We start from the raw sequence: 6,654 nt of genomic DNA on the forward strand, positions 1-6,654 counted from the left end.
GGGACCTAGAGATAGCATAATCTGGTGTACATTTTTTCATCAACTAAGTGGAAAACTATATTAAACACTAAACAAATTCTACTGTATAGCTAAAGCAATGATATTATCTTAGAAAACAATTTTTAAAATAGTAAGAAGTCACTTAACTACTATATTAAGTGACTGTCAAAATCGAAGTGTGTCAAATCTATATGTCCCCAAAGCTTATCCTCAGGCAGAATTAAACCCTGTATTACTTCAGTGGTTATAATTAACAAGACCTTTTGCCTTAAATAAAATCCCTGTTGTAAGACTAGTAGTGATATTTTCTCTGACCAGATCAGTTTTAATAGTCTATATAGATTTCTTTTCAAACACTTATTTACTTATCTTTTCATTCATTTAAGAAACTTTTATGTTAGATGCTCACTATCTAGATCATGGGCTCTGAGTTCGATAGATGTGGTTCAAATTCTGGCTTTGCCACTTACTAGCTGTTTGACTTTGGCAAGCCAGTTTACACCTCTATGCTCAGCCTCCTCATCTGCAGTATAGCAATAATAAGTTTACTCTAAGTCACTTAGAATGGATTTCCATGCTACTATCTACCTGAGGTCATTGGATCTGCTGTTTTATTTAGTGGGGAACACTCCTCTCCCAGGACTTTCTATAGCTTGTTATTCTTATTCTTAAGGTCTCCAATTAAAGGTCTTCTGGGGTTACCCACTAAGCTTGTCTAAAAGTATACCACCACACCCTATCTTTTTTCATCATAGCACTTTATTTTCTTCAAAACACCTTACAAATATGTATTTTTTTGCCTATCTTATTGTAAGTTTGTTACCTGTCTTTACCTCTGTAATATTAAGCTCCATAAAAGAAGAAAACAGGTTTGTTTTGCAGACTGCCGTGTCTCTATTACCTAGCATAGTTCTTAGAGCAGCATAGGCATCAATATACATCATTTGAATGAAAGAAGGGATAACGTATCCAACGTTTTATGACACAGAGTAAGTCTGAAATTAAATGTTAGCAATTATTAATCTTGGAGAATATAAAGTACCAAACAAAAATAAATTTTCCTTCTAGGTTTTAACCAGTTGAGACAAGATGCAAGAAACCAATGAGAGTCAAATCATAATTAAATAAAGCACTTATGACCCCTAAAGTATAGAGCTCCTTGGTATTACTGAATTGAAGAAGCAGCTTGAATTTGAGAGCAAATTGGAGCCTTATCTTTTCTACTCTCTCCATTCCTACTCAGTCAAGACTTTAGAAGCCACCTAAAGTTAGGTATACAAAGGTGACTTCAAATACATTTACTCTTCATATAGAAGATTGTGGCTTACCTCACAAACATAATTTCTGTCATGATAGAAAGTAGAAGAGTCGGTCTCTAGTCCCCAAGGATTTTTCTAAAAGACTGATTCTATTTCTTGGTTATCAATCTTTGAGGCAAAGTAATACCACATACTATTTTTTTTTTTTTTTTGAGACAGAGTTTGACTTTTGTTGCCCAAGCTAGAGTGCAATGGCATGATCTCAGTTCACCGCAACCACTGCCTCCCGGATTCAACCAATTCCCATGCCTCAGCCTCTTGAGTAGCTGGGATTACAGGCATGCACCACCACACCTGGCTAATTTTGTATTTTTAGTAGAGAAGGGGTTTCTCCATGTTGGTCAGGCTGGTCTTGAACTCTTGACCTCAGGTGCTCTGCCCACTTTGGCCTCCCAAAGTGCTGGAATTACAGGCGTGAGCCACCGTGCCCGGTCTTCACATACTATTAATAGTACATATGATGTGGGCCCAGTGAATGTTAGAATTTTAACAATCAGAGTCCATAATCTTCCCCCAATAAAGAATAACAAGTAAATGATGGAGTAAGGAAAAAGGATGTTCTTCCAGTGATTTTTGCCAGATGGCAGAGTTACTGGTGGAAACCTTTCTGTGACTAAAGCAGGAACATAGAGCAGATGAATGGTCATTCTAGCCACTTATATTTGTTGAGATTATTGTTATTGCTGTACTCAGGATATGACCTTGCCCTCAAGAAGCTACAACCTAGCAGAGTGAGTTACATCAGTAAAGCAACTAAGTACAGTAAAGCAATGTAGTCATGCAATTTTAGGAGCAATTCAGAATAGTCAATCTCCAATGTCTAAGAAAGAATCTCTTCATGGAGTTTACATTCCACAGTTGTACTGTTCAATATGGAAGCCCCAGTCACACGTTTCTACTTAATTTGAAATTTAAATTAATTGAAATTAAATAAACTAAAATTCAATTATTTAATCTCACTAGCCACATTTCCAGTACTCAATAGTCACAGGTGACTAGTAGCTATTCTATTGAACATCACAGATAAAGAATGTATCCATCACAGCAGGGAGTTCTACCAGACAACACTGATCCAGGCAACTGACAGCCTGACATTTTAATCTGTGTGGGGATGTCAGAAAGAGCAAGAATAGAGCTATGAAGACCAATTAGAATAGAAATATAGTGAGTAATGTAGATGAGAAATGCTTAAACTAAAGAAATAGTAGTGGAGTGAGAGGAAATAGAAAGAAGGGAACTGTTTTTTTAAAAATTGGAGGCAGCATCAAAGGACACATAGATGGGCTGATGGAATTTGATTAGGATAAGAGAAGGATTGAGTACAAAGTTTCTGTCTCAGGTGGCTAAGACATCAATTAAAGTGATTAAAATATAAAGGAGATTAATCTTTGAACCAGCGTGAGCTTCAACAAACCTAGCTTTATTCTTTTAATGGTAATTTTTCTGGCCAATGACAAAGAACAAGCTACACATCTTGTCTGCAGTCCCTTGGATCTCAGTTCTGGCCCCAGTGACTGTTCAAATATGAAAACATTCATGTCCACACAAATAAACATCAGCATGCAGCACAGTGCAGTTACAATATATATCTGGAAAAGAAACATTTCTCCCAAAGAGAGCAACACAATTTTTATTGACAAAGCTGTGACTCAAAAAGTCATGAACATCAATCTATATTATTGAAAGAACACTGAGCTTAGAAGTTTAAATCTCCATTACTACCTCGAAGTTTTCATCCTAAATAATGGTTTATTTATTTGACCTATACATCTGAGATTAAAGGAATAATTCTGGAGACTCTCTCAGAATAGCAGAATAAAACAGAAAAAAAAAATTCAAAAAGCGTAATGGAGGGGTAGCTTAAGATCTCCACATTTTTTGGGTCAGGATATCGAGACCATCCTGGCTAACATGGTAGAACCCCATCTCTACTAAAAATACAAAAAAATTAGCCGGGCGTGGTGGCAGGTGCCTGTAGTCCCAGCTACTTGGGAGGCTGAGGCAGGAGAATGGCGTGAACCTGGGAGGTGGAGCTTGCAGTGAGCCAAGATCACGCCACTGTACTCCAGCCTGGGGACAGAACAAGACTCCATCTCAAAAAAATATATATATATTTCCACATTTTTTGGAAGAAAGGACATTGTTTACAGCTTTGAAATGATGGTTTTATTTCCCCTGTTTCCAGAAGTCTCATAAATATCTTGGGAATTTCATTCAGCACTCTACAATTCACATAATCAAATTGTTAGGAATTATTGTGAAGGTACTGGGGAATGACTGAAGGATATAGTTGGAAAAAAAGAAGTGATGACACTAGCTACTCATTCTCCCTCACCCACATCTTAATTTGCATTCCATGAAATTAGTGCCTGAGGCAAAGACTTGGGTGCAGGAGATTCATTTGGGAGGTGACCCCAGAAAGCAAGAATAAAGAAAGGGAAAGGAGGAAAAGTCAATACGACAATGGTGTAGAAACTAAGGATTGTCACAAAGATCTCTCGAAAACATGGAGAATGCCTCTCAGAAATGAGCCTCCAGAGTTTGATAGGCTGGGCATTTGTCCACCAGCTCCCATCCCACATGACTTCAGGGGCTTTACCACCTGCAAACTTTCATGCCACACTGTTCATGAGCTGTACATATTCCTTTGTCTTCAGGAATGATCCTGAAGTGGAAGTGGTCCTGAAATAGAAAAGTGGAGATATGCAATAGACAATCGAGGTATGTGTTGTACCACCACTCAGAACTATCAACCATAACTGCAGATAAAATCAGAGACAGGTCAAAATAGTGTAATTCAAGACACAAATGTTTACCACAGTTCAACTCTTGAACCACTCAGATCCAATCAGGCCTTATATTCAGTCCAGTCTTAAAGGCAGAGGTAGCCTTATTGACCTGTGGCCTGTGCAGTTTTACAGAGTCCATGCTCAGTAGGGCTTGACCTGTAAGGTTCAATGCTCTGCAGTAGCTGCCTTAAAAATTTATTTTTGAATTTGTATTTTGTAAATGAAATCTAATAGATCAATGAAGCATATGGGAGTTGAGGGACAGGGGAGAAGGGAACTTGGAATCTTGGCTTTTCTTGCACACCTCCTTTCGGAGAGCTCTGGGCTGCTTGCTCCCCATGCACTAGCACTGCTAGTGCCTCGCTACCTGCCATGGCCCTTAGACCACTGCTGCCAACCTGCCCTTCTCCTGTAGAGATAACATCACATTAATGGAGGGAGGTCGTGAACTATCATCCACTCTTGCCTCCAGCAGCAGCATGGGCACAGGTGCAGGGAGAGTTGTTGGGTCATATGCCCCACAGTGTCTCAGAGTAGGGCACAACCGTGTCAATCCTCGTCCTGGCTGGCAGCATCATGGCAGGCACCTAGTCAGGGATAAGTCTTTTGCTTACTCCCAACCCAGATACCAAGTACTTCCCATTGCAGAGGTTGCAATACCCTGGGCATCACCCATCCACTGTGTCTGGAGCTAACAGCCTTTGAAAAAGAGAAACTTACTACTTTACAATCTCCTCCTGCCCTTCAGAGTGTATCGGTCCTGCAGCTGGCAGGAGGGCAAACCCAACAACCTGTAGGTCTCTCACAAACATGCTGTGTTACAGGGAAATCCCTGACACCTGCGAATGTCTGTACTTCCCCTGGGATTCCCTCTTACTAGAAGGAGCACAACTTTAAGTAGGGATTTTAAAATACCCTGAGCAGTCGAGAGAGACAAGAAGAAAGAGGGGGAAAAGTTTATACAATATTTTAGTATTTGTAATTTTCTTTCTGCTTTCTGAACGCAGGGCCCCACGTTTACAATTTGCATGGGGCCCCACAAATCACGTAGCCAACTCTGTTACAAGGAAGTGGTTCTCTATAATTTCTAAAAAAGAATAAATACAGAAGAAACAGGCTGTTGCAACCACGCCCAAGGCTATAAATGATATTAATTTTCACCCCTGATCATTTCCATTCTAGATTCCCCTTGCTCTCAGGCAAAGTTGCAGCCAGTCTAGTTTGCTTGCCTGATTGGTGAACACACCTTCAAACCTGAGTGGCATGTGCTCTTGATTGACTTGGCTTTCTCACACTCTGGTTGCTGTAATTGCCTATTCAATAAGCATGGAAGCCTGGAGAAATGCCCCAGTGACTTCCCCAAGTTTCAGATGTATTTCTCTTTGTCCACATTACATAAAAGCAATCCTGCCTCCTCATAATAATCAGGGTCAATTACTCCTGTCAATGTAGTAATTCATTTACTACAATGTAGTAATTCATTTGTCTGTTGGTTCATAATCAAGACTCAGGTTCAGTAGAGAAAACATTTTCTTTCAGTCCCAAATCAGCATATTCAGTACAGCAGAGCCCAAAATGCAGAAACAGAAATATAAATTTTGCAAGCTGGTCACTGTATTAGTTTGCTAGGGCTGTCATAACAATGTGCCACAGACCACATGGATTAAACAGTAGACATTTCTTTTCTTATGAGTTTGAAGATCAGATGTTTGAGATCAAGGGATCCCAGATTTGGTTTATTCTGGGGCCTCTCTCCCTGGCATGCAGATGGCTGTCTTGTCCCCTCTGTGTTCACATGGTCTTCCGTCTATACATGTTCTGCATCCTAATCTTTTTATAGGGACACCAGTTCCTATGGGATTACGGCCCACCATAATGACCTCATTTTAATTTTACCTCTTTAGAGACCATATCTCCAAATATAGTTAGTTTCTGAAGGACTGGGATTTGGGGTTTCGGCATATGAATTTTAAGTGGGAAGAAACAATTCAGTCCATAATAGGCACTGGGTCTGATAACAAATATTTTTTTCATGTTTTGTTCTCCAGAGCCAGATAGTCTAGCTATGAATGGTAGAAATATATAAATTATTTCTTGCATTATCATAAATAATGCCTCCTAAAGGACAGCACCATAACTTTGCAATGTGTTGCTTCCTATCCGATGCTTTAGATGAATCTTTAATGGACCCATTCCAGAGTTTCGATTTGTTTGGCTACATTACAGTGATGTGTATATGGTATATAATCAGTGGATTCTGTAGTCGTACTCCCACAGTCACAAATTCTTCATTGTAAATTGGATCCTTGGTCTGAGATTCTGTTATGTGCCAACCTAAGTCAGTAAATCAGGCATACTATAAGCTCTCTCAGAATGGTGCTGGAAGAAACACTGTAATCAGGGAAGGCAAACCCATGCATATCACAGGCATAGAAGGGTAGAAGGTATCTGATATAATTAATTTTTTACCCAAGTGATTTATCTGATAACAAGTTCTCACTGCCAGTAATGTAGTAGCTCCACTGGCCTTGTAAGGAAGAAAATGT

The sequence above is a fragment of the Pongo abelii genome, chromosome 3 (assembly GCF_028885655.2).
Source record: "Pongo abelii isolate AG06213 chromosome 3, NHGRI_mPonAbe1-v2.0_pri, whole genome shotgun sequence".
Classification (NCBI taxonomy): Eukaryota; Metazoa; Chordata; class Mammalia; order Primates; family Hominidae; genus Pongo; species Pongo abelii.